At 44.0% G+C, this 13437-nt stretch overlaps 1 long non-coding RNA gene across 1 annotated transcript in view; it reads right to left on the bottom strand.

Annotated features, from left to right (window-relative positions):
* Positions 1 to 11829: 11829 nt before the first annotated feature.
* LOC137637202 (uncharacterized) overlaps positions 11830 to 13437 on the bottom strand; it is a 53613-nt gene continuing 52005 nt past the window's right edge. The window contains exon 6 of the long non-coding RNA XR_011043474.1: positions 11830 to 12084. This is a non-coding gene — a long non-coding RNA (uncharacterized lncRNA). The remainder of the gene's footprint in view (positions 12085 to 13437) is intronic.

Below are 13437 nucleotides of genomic sequence, written 5' to 3'. Positions count from 1 at the left end.
AATTTATATACGACCCACAAGTCTTCCAAGGACCACAGGTCTTCGAAATCATCAGCTTCAAAGGCTAAATCTTCCTCCACCAGAGTCTCTCAAGACCCAATTGCTGTGCCTTCAACCTCTCACGGAGTAGTCTCCGTTCCGGCACCTGTTTCCCCCCCCCCCCCCCCCCCCCCCGGCGGAATCATCTGGCCCGGTGGATTTTTCCGAGAAGATGTTTGCTCGTTTTGAGTCGATACTATCGTCTCATACGCGACAATCACAAGAGAGAATAGCTTCTATGGAGAGCCTAGTTAAGGGACTCATGCGCTCGGGGCTGCCACCGCCACAGCAGCAATACCCCATCTCCGATGCCTCCAAGCTTCCTCCTTTCAATAAGAATAACCCTTGGAGGTTGGCATTGCATGCCCCCTTCTCGGAGGGTATGTTGTCAATCGGAAATTTCAGAAAACTCTATTACACTATTGCACAGGCCGCTATTATACTCACTTTGTATATTTTTTAACAAGGTGTTGAAAATTTTCCCTAGACCACAGTCATATACTGTACTAGGTAAAACCTGGTCAGTGTCCAAGCCAGACTTATGACTTCCACCCACCTAAGAGTGAGTCATCCGAATAAATAATGGAAGGTTTGTTGGTATGGGAAGAAATGACAAATTCGGAGATAATTTGTATTTTTCCCGAACTAATGTAAACCTGGAGTTATATAAAATGGCCCGCCATCACCTGTCCCTCAGAAGTCCTGCAATAAAAAGTGACGCCTCTCACAGCTGTGTGAGTGTATATAGAGGTGGCTGGGTACCCCTAGCCACCTCGCAATTAAAGTCTAATGGCTACCTTCCAGCTCTGCTGAAAGATAACCTAAATAAATAACGCCAGGTTTGTATTAGGTAGGGAAAAATACAAATTATCTCCGAATTTTTCATTTTTCTGCTATATTTGACATTCATTGATCCCTATTACAAGGCAAACTTTATGGTACTACAACTAATTATCATTCGACATTAAAATGTGCCATAATAGAACCGATTCATAAAGCAGTCTGTATCAGCAAAACCATTTTCTGGGTCGACCTGTGGCGCCCGGTGAAAAGAGTCCTTCTTGTATATCTTTTCTGATAAAACCTTCCAATTATACCAGAGAAAGATAAAAGCATGGAACGCTGAGGTTACAACCCTCGCGCGAGCACCTTTTGGGTGTCGTGTATAAAGCAAAGGCGCGTAAAATCCACTATTCACAGGTTGTCTTCCATTTAGTTAATTCCTTCGTCAAAGGGATGGGCCGATACAAAGGCCCTAGCCAACCCCCAGCGCCACACCACCCACGCCACGACGCGAGCGCCATCTGAACATCATCCTTCTTTTTGGAATCTAAAGTGTTGAATTGTTTTGTGGTGCTCTCGGTCTTTTTTATCAATCGTGGATTTATTTTGTCATGTCCGAAGCTCCATCTTCACACATTCCAATGTTAAGTACCATAGTTTGTTTTGACAGTTTTTTATTGTACCGGGCTTTTGTTTTATATCCAGTATAGTCTGTTTTATTATTCCCGTCTGGCCTTTCATGGCGGCCATTGTTTGTTCACTTGTTTGGGAATTCATCTTTGTCTGCCCGTTTAGTACTCTGTCACTTAGGTTCTTGGTTGAGTCCCTGGCCTTATGCCTTTAGAACCGTTATTTTTTTTTTTTGGTATTTATGCTCATGGTACTTTTTGCTAGCAAGTCCAGCCTACAAACGAGATAGCGATCTAGCTTTGTATTTGTTTAGTACCCGCCCCTCCGAGGCGTTCGTCACTCGACTGTGCTATTTATTTTAAGTTTTAGCAGATGCTATTCTTCGATCGTAGTGTTATATGGATGTACATTTTTATTTTATACGTTTATAATAGTGTTGTGTGATTTTTAGTCCTGTTTTTGTGTCCAAGAGAGCGAGAGCTTGGGGTCCCCGTTTTCTGCTCGCAGTCACGAGTTACCCCTTTCTCTCGTTTTCTTTCTTAGCTCCAGTGGTTGAGCGGATTTCCCGTTTTCCGTTTTGCGCGTTCAACGGGTTCTCCCTCCCTCACCTCTCCCCCTCTGGGTGGATGATAAGTTACGAGTTATTTATTTTTCAATATTAAACTTAGCCGGTGATTATATAAGCTGCAGCTCTGCTGCTCGACAGAAAACTCTATGCTCAAAATCCGCCAGCGATCGCCATGCAGGAAGGGGGTGTACATCAACAGCGCCATCTGTCGGGCAGGTACTCAGTACTCAATGTAAACACAGAACTCAATTTTCTCTCTGTCGTGCTACCGGCAAGACCTACTAATTCGCTGTTGCTAACTGGATTGGTTTTCACATCTTTTTGGTGAAGTACAGTGAACCCTCGTTTATCGCGGTAGATAGGTTCCAGTCGCGGCCGCGATAGGTGAAAATCCGCGAAGTAGTGACACCATATTTACCTATTTATTCAACATGTATATTCAGACTTTTAAAACCTTCCCTTGTACGTAGTACTGTTAAAAAACTACCCTTTAATGTACAGAACACTTAATGCATGTACTACAGTACCCTAAACTAAAACAGGCACAAATATTAAAGGTGATTTTATATCATGCATTTCCTAAACACACTAAAAAGCACTATAAAAAATGGCAACCAATGTTTTATTTACATTTATCTCTGATCATAATGAAGAAACAAACTGGAGGTAGAGCTTTGTTTATTACCCAGACATATTTCCCATACTTTTCCCTTAGAACTACATCACATCTTCCTACTTTAGATATATATATATATATATATATATATATATATATATATATATATATATATATATATATATATATATATATATATATATATATATGTGTGTGTGTGTGTGTGTGTGTATATATATATATATATATATATTTATATGTATACACATATACATACCTACATATATACATAAATATATGCATACATATATATATATATATATATATATATATATATATATATATATATATATATATATTACTGTATATATATATATGGGTTATGGAAAAAATCCGCGAAGTGGTGAATCCGCGATGGTCGAACCGCGAAGTAGCGAGGGTTCACTGTACACATTTCTGGTTTTGAGCTTTCGCTTTGCAGGCTTTATCTTCAATACATCCTTGCATTCTTTTGTTGATATCGGATTATTTGTTGATGACTTTGGATAGTTTTTGAATTCCCCACTTGACTAATTCAAAATGGCTGACCCTTCTCAAGTCCCTAAATTCAGGAAGTGTAATGCTAGGGACTGTTCAAGGCGTCTTCCGAAGGCCTCTATCGATCCTCACACCGTTTGTTCCAATTGTCGGGATAAAACCTGCCAATTGGAAGATCGATGTGAGGAATGCGTTGGGCTTTCGGAATTCGATTTTATCGAATTCCTTAAATATACACGTAGGCTAGAGAGAGATAGAGTCAGGAGAAGTTCGTCTCGCTCCGTTGAATTTTCCTCTCCTCACGCCCCACAACCTATTCCTTCCCCTGTAGTGGTTGCTCCTGATCCCCCTTCTAGCACTCAAGAACCTTCGATGGCAGATATGATGCGTGCCATCCAAGCTCTGGGTGAGAGAGTCGAGTCCTTGGCTAGTGACCGCAACCAGCTCATGGCAGACGTCAAGGAGCTGAAGTGTAAGAGTGCAGTGGGTGATAAAGTGAGTGATAGTGTTGTGGATAGTGTTGCGCTTGAGGGTTCGTCTGTTCGTGCCTGTCGTCCTCCCAGTCCGGGACCTCTTGCAAGCTCCCAAGCCCAGGGGAGAAGCAATGTCGTACGACCAAAGGGTTCGAGAGGCTTTAATCAGCGAACAGACGTTCCCTCCGTGGTTTCGGACTGATGGCGCGTAAGCGAGCGATGGCGCGTCTAGGTGAGCGATGTTGCGTGGCCAGAAGATATGCGCGGCCAGACGATATCAGCGAGGGTGCAGAACCAGAGAGATTGTCAGCGAGAAGCCGAAGCAATAAATTCCTTGCCTGCGCCCAGATCCGAAGATCGTGGGCGAGTGGGCGAATGTTAGCGCGTATGCACACATCAGGGAATGGGGCGCAGATGCGCGCTGGCGAGCAGGTGCACGTGGAGTTCAGTGAAGGAATAATCTCCCTGCTTGCGCCCAGATCTGGAGATCATGGGAGCGAGGGCGAACGTTGGCGTGCATTGCGCACATCAGAAAAGCGCGAACAGATGTACGCCGGCGAGTAGGCGATCGTGGGCGTTCAGGAGACCGTAGGCACACATGGCGCGTAGCCGCACAGAAGGTCTCAGAAGAGTTGCCGATCAGGAGTTGATTCAGCAGAAGTCTGGTCCACATTGTGAGGTATGCCCTTGGCCCCGAAGGGACCGGTGCCCGTTTGGAAAACGGGGTGGAGAGGCGCCCACAGTGCTTCTGCGTCCAGGAACGGAGAAGGAAGACCAGAAGATTTGGCAGGTGTTGGAGATCGCGAACGAACTGCCGACAGGTCTAGCGAAGCAGCTGCAATTGTCTGTTCTCGTCGAGGAGGATCCTCTGCGGCTGAAGATGAAGACGACCACGGACAGGAGCACCATCATCAGTCCTCCGAAGAGGAGTCTCTGTAGTGAACTCCCCCGAGGCGGAGAGACACTCGCAGGAGAGACTGTTGGACTCAGCTGCCCCTCTCAAAGATGTTCGGAGGGGGGAACTGAGCCTTCAGCAACAACAGCAGGGGAGTCCTCCGAAGAGGAGTCTCTATGAGTGTCCTCTCTCGCGAACGAGAGAGGTGAACACTTCGTAGAAGAGACAGGAAGAACTGATGAAGGCGCCCCTTAGGGCTGTTGGATCAGCAAGCTGACCATAAAGAGCAACCCTCCGAAGAGGAGCTCCTGCAGCTGCTCAGCCCCTTGAGCGTAGCTGCAAGTGCGACCGCTCAGCACCAAGAGCATAATCGCACGAACTCCATGGTCCGGTCTTGCAACCGCTCAGCCCCTTGAGCATGGTTACAAAAGCGGTCGCTCAACACCAAGAGCATAACCGCCCGAGGACCAGATAAAAATAAGGTAAGAGAAGATGCCCCCCCACCCCCTGAAGGGGAAAAAACTCATACCTGGGAAGGGAACCTACCTCGGAAGGGAAGTACCCACCCATGGAGGCGAACCTCCTGAGCGTTCTAAATGAACTAGGAGCTGACAGTTGTCACAGGAGAACTTCTAGGAGAAGGGAACACGCCCATGACTCCCCAGGCCCCAACAGGATAGCTCTGCTTCGTTGGCACATTAGGCAAACGAAAAACTAGATAGTTAACTGTGAAAATAAAACAATTAGTTAACATTAAATCCCCCGGGGGAACTCCGAAGAGGAAACCCCTGCGGGAAAAGAACATAAGAATTACGCACAGGAATGCACCCTCCTCCCCCACTGACACTCACGGGAAGGGGGGTAGGCGGGGAACTGTAATAAAAACAGAATTATAACAATTACAACAATTATAATTATGTAATTCATCTAAGAATGTTCACTAATAGTAATAACGAATGAATCCCGAAGGGAAGCGTTCTACACAGAGGCTGAAAAGTTAACAAATACAATTAGATTTTGTAAAAATAATTGAGACCAAATAAACGGAGAAGCAATTCAACCCGCAACGGGAAGGAAGCTACCGCAATACGTAGTAGTAATAAAAGGGCGAACGACCTCGAGAGAGAGAGAGAGAGAGAGAGAGAGAGAGAGAGAGAGAGAGAGAGAGAGAGACCGTAGTCAAACTAAACTCCCATGTTCCCTACGCTGATAGTCCAACTTCCCCGTAGGGAAGGAGGAACAGCGGGGAAAACAGAATAATAAACAAATTCCAGCGATGACGATTCCCCACGGCGCCCGAGAAACGAAAGCCGAAGGAAGGACCGAAGGACCAAGGGAGAGATCGCGACCCATGAAATGTCACCGTGGGGGCCTAGAACCACACGGAGAAGTTGTCGTACACTACACACACACACAGCACAAACACTGAAAAGGAAACTTACTGTATTTCTAAACTCAAATATATACATAAACATAAGAATGTTTACATATATATCAAGTATAAGAAAAATGATATTTTAATTATAAAATTTTTTAATATACTTACCCGGTGAATATATAATAGCTGACGTCTCCGGCGGCTCCACAGAAAAACACAAAAACTCGCGAGTGATCGCTATGAAGGTTGCGGGTGTGCCCACTAGCGCCAACTATCGGCCAGATACCGCATATACATGTAAACAGCTCCAATTCTTCTCATCCCGCTGGGTCTCTATCGGGGAGGAAGGGGGGGGCCTTTAATTTATATATTCACCGGGTAAGTATATTCAAAAATTTATTTTATAATTAAAATATCATTTTTAAATATTTAACTTAGCCGGTGAATATATAATAGCTGATTCACACCCATGGTGGTGGGTAGAGACCAGAATTAATAAAGTTTACAGCGTACATGCTTAGAGTTTTTGACAGTTATATCATAACAAAACCCAAATATATATAGGTACCTGGTAAGGAAGTTGACTTAGACGATTACTCTGCCTTGTTAGTCTGTCTTCCTCACGAAGCCCAGCAATCCTCTTAGGATGCTGAAAGACTCCCAGGAGCTGAAGTATCAAGGGCTGCAACCCATACAACAGGACCTCATCAAACCCCTGATCTGGGCGCTCTCAAGAAATGACATTTGACCACCCGCCAAATCAACCAGGATGCGTAAGGCTTCTTAGCCTTCCGTACAACCCAAAAACAAGATTAAAAACATTTCAAGAGACAGATTAAAAGGATACAGTATTGGAATTAAGGGAATGTAGTGGTAGAACCCTTACCCACTACTGCACTCGCTGTAACGAATGGACCCAGTGTGTAGCACTCCTCATAAAGAGTCTGGACATCTTTTAAGTAAAATGACGCGAATACCGACTTGCTTCTCCAAACGGTCGCGTCCATAATACTTCGCAGAGATCTGTTTTGCTTAAAGGCCACGGAAGTTGCTATAGCTCTTACTTCGTGCGTCTTAACCTTAAGCAAGCAACGCTCTTTTTCACTCAAGTGAGAATGAGCCTCTCGGATTAAAAATCTAATAAAATATGACAAAGCATTCTTTGACATAGGCAATGAAGGATTTTTAACTGAGCACCACAAAGCCTTAGATCCACCTCGTAAGGATTTAGTCCGAGCTAAATAAAACTTCAGAGCTCTAACTGGACACAGCACTCTTTCAAGCTCGTTGCCTACGATCTCTGACAGGCAAGGTATATCAAATGACTTAGGCCAAGGACGAGAAGGCAGTTCATTTTTGGCCAAGAAAACCAAGCTGAAGTGAACATGTGGCTTTATCTGTAGAAAAGCCGATGTTCCTACTGAAGGCATGGATCTCACTGACCCTTTTAGCCGAAGCCAAGCACACTAAGAAAAGCGTCTTGAGGGTGAGATCCTTCAGGGAAGCTGAATGTAATGGCTCAAACCTGTCGGACATTAGGAACCTTAGGACCACGTCTAAGTTCCATCCAGGAGTTGCCATACGACGCTCCTTAGAGGTCTCGAAGGACTTAAGGAGATCTTGGAGATCTTGATTATTGGACAGATCTAAGCCTCTATGTCTGAACACAGACGCCAACATGCTCCTGTAGCCCTTAATAGTGGGCGCTGAGAGGGAGCGAACATTTCTCAGATGAAGGAGAAAGTCTGCAATTTGGGCTACAGAGGTACTGGAAGAGGAAATGGATGATGACTTGCACCAGTCTCTAAAGACTTCCCACTTCGACTGATAGACCTTGATGGTAGAAGCTCTCTTAGCTCTCGCAATCGTTCTGGCTGCCTCCTTCGAAAATCCTCTAGCTCTTGAGAGTCTTTCGATAGTCTGAAGGCAGTCAGACGAAGCGCGGGGAGGCTTTGCTGAAGACTCCTTACGTGGCTGCCGTAAGAGATCCATCCTTAAAGGTAGTCTCCTTGGAACGTCTACCAGCCATTGAAGTACCTCTGTTACTCACTCTCTCGCGGGCCAGAGTGGAGCAACCAATGTCAACCTGGTCCCTTCGTAAGAGGTGAACTTCTGCAGCACCTTGTCTAGGACCTTGAAAGGTGGAAAGGCATAAACGTCCAGGTGAGACCAGTCCAGCAGGAAAGCGTCTATGTGAGCTGCCTCTGGATCTGGAACTGGAAAGCAGTAAGTCGAGAGCCTCTTTGTCAGAGAGAGTAGCAAAAAGATCTATGGTGGGTAGACCCCATGTCATCCATAGCTTCTCGCACACATTCTTATGCAACGTCCACTCCATGGAGAAGACTTGTCCTCTTCTGCTGAGGCCGTCCGCCAAGACATTCATTTCTGCACAAATCTCGCCAAAGGAGAGATGTTACTGCCTTAAAAGGAGTTCCTTTTGATCCGTGGATCAAAGAACCGAGCCTTCCAGACTGTCCAGTGGAGCTCCCTAACCCAAATCCGCTGCATCTGAAAACAACACATGGTTTGGGTTCTTGATCGCAAGAGAAAGAACTTCTCGAAGTCTGATGTTGCTGTCCCACCAAGTCAGACATGTCTAGACTGAGTTGGAGATTGGGAAAGAGATACTCACTAAGCCCTTCTCCTTGTTCCAATGTTTAGGTGAAATAGGAAAGGGCATAGGTTGAGTCTCCCCAGAGAGTGAACTACTCCAGCGATGAAAGAGTTCCCACGAGGCTAGTTCAAACTCTTACAGAGCAACTGTTTTTCTCTTGCAAGTGAAGGACTTTTAACAGAGCTTGTTCCATTCTTGCGGGAGACGAAAAGGCCCGAAAAATCAGACACTGTATCTCCATTCCCTTGACTGCGGTGCTTGACGCTCAACGTCAAAACAAGGCAACTGAGCTGGTTGGCGAACGTCCTGAACGTCAACACGAGACTGCGGCAGCGGCTGAACGTCAACACGAGGCTGCGGCAGCGGCTGAAAGTCAACAAGGGACTGCAGCGAGTGAGGATCCAAGTCACGTGACTGACGTGACAAACTACCGACATCACGTTTCATAACGTCAAAAGGACGAGTAAAAGCTCGTTTGGGCGGCTGACGGCCAGAGTCTCGATCATCGTGAACCTGCTCAACGGTATACTCCTCCACAAGGGAGGCAAGCTTAGTCTGCATATCCTGCAGGACAACCCATTTAGGATCAACGGGAGTTGGGACGGGCCGAGACGATGGTAACATCTGTGTTGGCAAAACATTGCCTTTACTGAGACTCTCGGAGCCCGTGTTACGCTTACGTTTAATCGGCGAAACAGTCTTCCGACGACTGCAAAGGGTCAGAGCTGTCCCAATGGCCACAGCCAGGACGCTGGACCTGTCCTGAAGGGACTGACTTTCGCTTCAAGGGTCTAGAAACCTTGTCGCCAAGGTTTCTTTTGCGAAAAGTCTTCGGATGACGAGGAGAACACAGTCTCACCCGTCTTATGGTAAGGGCGATCTTGACGAGAAACGTCCGATACCAAAGAGGGAACGTCTGTACGTTGGTTAAAGCCTCTCGTCCCCTTAAGTCCTACGACATTACTTCTCCCTGGTGCATGGGAGCCTGAAAGAGGTTTCGGACTAGGGGAGCGACAAGCACGAACAGACGAACCCTCGGTCGCAACACTAAATACACTTTGCGCACTTAACACTTTATCACTACGATTTTCTGTTTTTTGCACTTACTTCACTGATATCGTATTTTTCAATAATTTCACATTAGGCATGAATAAAACTGATTTCTACCTGAAGCACGCAATTTTCCCTTACATCAAAAGGTTATAATTGCGAAATGAGTCGTATAATGTAAGCACATTAGTACAAAAAGAAACACACATGCAAAAATCAGTAAACATATACAGTATATCGAATAAAACTGAAATATATAAAGTTAAAAAGGATCAGTGACTGGGGAGGAGACTAAACACTAGATCACTAAAGACTACGTTTTCAATCTCTCACCGTACAGTGCCTTGGGACGAGAATAAAAACTAAAAACGTTTTATCCTCTCTCCCCGTACAGAGACTTGGGACGAGAGTAAAAAACTGAATCGAGAACAACGTTACTCGCTCCCAAACTCCTTACTTGGGACGAAAATAAAGATCGGATCGTTCTCTTTTCCTCTCTCTCTCTCTCTCTCTCTTGATTTCACACAGAAGAGAAAAGCCCACTCACCCTTCGTCAATAAACAGGTTATTTGACCAAAGGAAAAAAATGAAAGGACTAAGAAATTGAAAATTAACAAGCTCCTTTAAATTAGTATACAAAACACTTCAGTTTGAAAGAAGAATGAACAAAACGTCAAAATCGATTTACTCTTTCTGCAAAGTGAAACCGTGATTCTCTCTTTCTCTATCGTCACGATAGAGCGCAAACTGCGTAGCATAAATAAACCAAACGTTAGTTCATCTTTGAAACAGCACGAAGACTATTCAAAGAAAATCTTTCATAAAATATCTACTAAAAAATATTCATTTCATAACTCTTACAGAGCAAATGATTTAAACTTAACGAAAATAAAAGTTGAATGGGCTCAACGTTGTTTAACTTCGGTTTCCAAGTTAGGACCGCCTACTCTCGGACTAGGGGAGGAATAGGTAAGGCCGCATATAAACAAAACATAAAATTTATCTTGATGTTTAGTATAAATGGAAAGCTAATCGAAGAGGCCTAATAAAGGCGGGTGAGATATAAAATATATAGAGGAAAATCTATAATTAACAACAACAATTTATAACGTGATAAGATAATTGCTAAAAGCCTAAAACACACTTCTGTACACTAAGGGAAGGGTCGGCCATCTTTACTCTATGGAAAAAACCAGAGATAAAAGAGCAAGGGCAAAACACTTTTACTCTCCTTTCAAAAGCATTTCTTTTGAGGATAGTATTGAATAATCCAACACGGCGAAAGCAATAAAACCAAAACCAAGTACTTCACCAATTCGGTAGAAAACTCGAGGTCATAAAGCGAGTGGAATCAACTTGTCGATGAAACCGACAGAGAAGAACTGAAGCTGTTTACATGTATATGCGGTATCTGGCTGATAGTCGGCGCTGGTGGGCACACCCGCTACCGTCATGGCGATCGCTCGCGAGTTTTTGGATTCTGTCGAGCCGTCGGAGACGTCAGCTATTATATATTCACCGGCTAAGTTTAATATTTAAAATTAATTTAAAAGGATCTTTTATTAAAGTCTTACTCTCTCAGGGTTCATCTGTTTTGAGTGGGAAATCTAGTTAACAGTAAGAGGCAGAAGTGATGCATCTAAGAATTAAAGGGGTACCACAGGAGTTAGAGAACTGTCAGATAAGATCCAAGAAAGTAGACTGAGGTGGTATGGTAATTTCATGAGAAGAGATGAACAGTATATTGGGAGGAGAGTGATGGAAATGGAGGTACAGGTAACGAGAAGGAGAGGGAGACCAAAGTGAAGGTGGATGGACTGTATAAAGGATGACCTTCGATCAAAGGGATTAACCGGTGATGAAGTGTGGGACAGAGGTAGATGGAGAACGCTGGCCAGAAACATCGACCCCACATAAAAGTGGGAAAAGATGCAGACAAAGAAGAAGAAGAAGATCGAAAGCCATCTTACACGGCTCCAGCGAAGCCCGCTTTGAACGGTACTTTCCCTACAGGGATCTACATGATCTGGGCGAACTAATGCATATCAGTCATTTAATTTTGGGAGAGTGCATGAATTGCCTTATTCTAAATACCAGAGGACTTAAACATTTATTACTTTGAAAAAAACAAAGGATGAATAACCAATTGAAAAGGACACCATTTTTCAGCATTCCAAAATCTCGAAAAGAATATATTCCTTAATAAATAACCCATAAAAAAATGACTAAATTCCAGTCTCAGTCTCAAGACAACACAACTCTAATTTAGACAGATAGGCCGTAATAAGCACAAAGGAAATTGCAGTACTAATTAAAAACTTCCCCTTCCATCAGTTCTCTACGATATGTCGGCATCTCTTAAAGCTAAGCTTTGCTGTACCTTAATGTAATGATCCTTAGAACCAGTGGCGACGACGTCTTGCCCTGGTATCGTAGAGTAAACGGCAAGGCACATGACAGCTGCTTGGTGGCCACCGGCAAGCTTCCCTACAGCAGTGTGCCTAAGTGGAATGAAAAAACAGATGTAAAAAATGTACGTCCAGTAAAGTTAGGAGACAACCATGATCATTTATACATCCAGTAAAGCTAGAAAACAAAAGACAACCACGATTACTGGCCATTGGAATACCGATAATTCTAATTTAAGATTGACTTGGTGTGAATCATGCAATTAACATGTTATTTTTATTAATAAAATAAATTTTTGAATATACTTACCCGATAATCATGTAGCTGTCAACTCCGTTGCCCGACAGAATTCTATGGAGGGATACGCCAGCTATCACAATACTAGAAGGGGGTGTATTTACCAGCGCCACCTGTGGCCAGGTACTCAAGTACTTCTTGTTGACACCTCCTCAATTATTCCTCGGTCCACTGGTTCTCTATGGGGAGGAAGGGAGGGTCGATTAAATCATGATTATCGGGTAAGTATATTCAAAAATTTATTTTATTAATAAAAATAACATTTTTCAATATTAAACTCACCCGATAATCATGTAGCTGATTCACACCCAGGGGGGTGGGTGAAAAACCAGTGTACAAGACTAAAGGATAGCTAAGTATCCCGTATTTCATATAATCAGTTATCCACAATAACAATGAAATAATAAGTACCTGGTAAGGAAGTCGACTTGAACCGTTACTCTGCCTTTAATAAGATCGACTTCCTTACTGAGCGCAGCGTTCCTCTTGGGAGGCTGAATCAACTCAAAGGTGCTAAAGTATACAGGGCTGCAACCCATACTAAAGGACCTCATCACAACCTTTAACCTCGGCGCTTCTCAAGAAAGAATTGACCACCCGCCAAATCAACAAGGATGTGGAAGGCTTCTTAGCCGACCGTACAACCCATAAAAAGTATTCAAGAGAAAGGTTAAAAAGTTATGGGATTATGGGAATGTAGTGGCTGAGCCCTCGCCTACTACTGCATTCGTTGCTACGAATGGTCCCAGGGTGTAGCAGTACTCGTAAAGAGACTGGACATCTTTGAGATAGAATGATGCGAACACTGACTTGCTTCTCCAATAGGTTGCATCCATAACACTCTGCAGAGAACGGTTCTGTTTGAAGGCCACTGAAGTAGCCACAGCTCTCACTTCATGTGTCCTTACCTTCAGCAAAGCAAGGTCTTCTTCCTTCAGATGAGAATTTGCTTCTCTAATCAGAAGCCTGATGTAGTAAGAAACTGAGTTCTTAGACATTGGTAGAGAAGGCTTCTTGATAGCACACCATAAGGCTTCTGATTGTCCTCGTAATGGTTTTGACCTTCTTAGATAGTACTTAAGAGCTCTAACTGGGCAAAGTACTCTCTCCAGTTCGTTCCCCACCATGTTGGACAGGCTTGGGATCTC

The sequence above is a fragment of the Palaemon carinicauda genome, chromosome 3, assembly GCF_036898095.1.
Source record: "Palaemon carinicauda isolate YSFRI2023 chromosome 3, ASM3689809v2, whole genome shotgun sequence".
Lineage (NCBI taxonomy): Eukaryota > Metazoa > Arthropoda > Malacostraca > Decapoda > Palaemonidae > Palaemon > Palaemon carinicauda.
The sequence above is the reverse complement of the archived record's forward strand: the minus strand, read 5'-3'. Positions and strand labels throughout refer to the sequence as shown.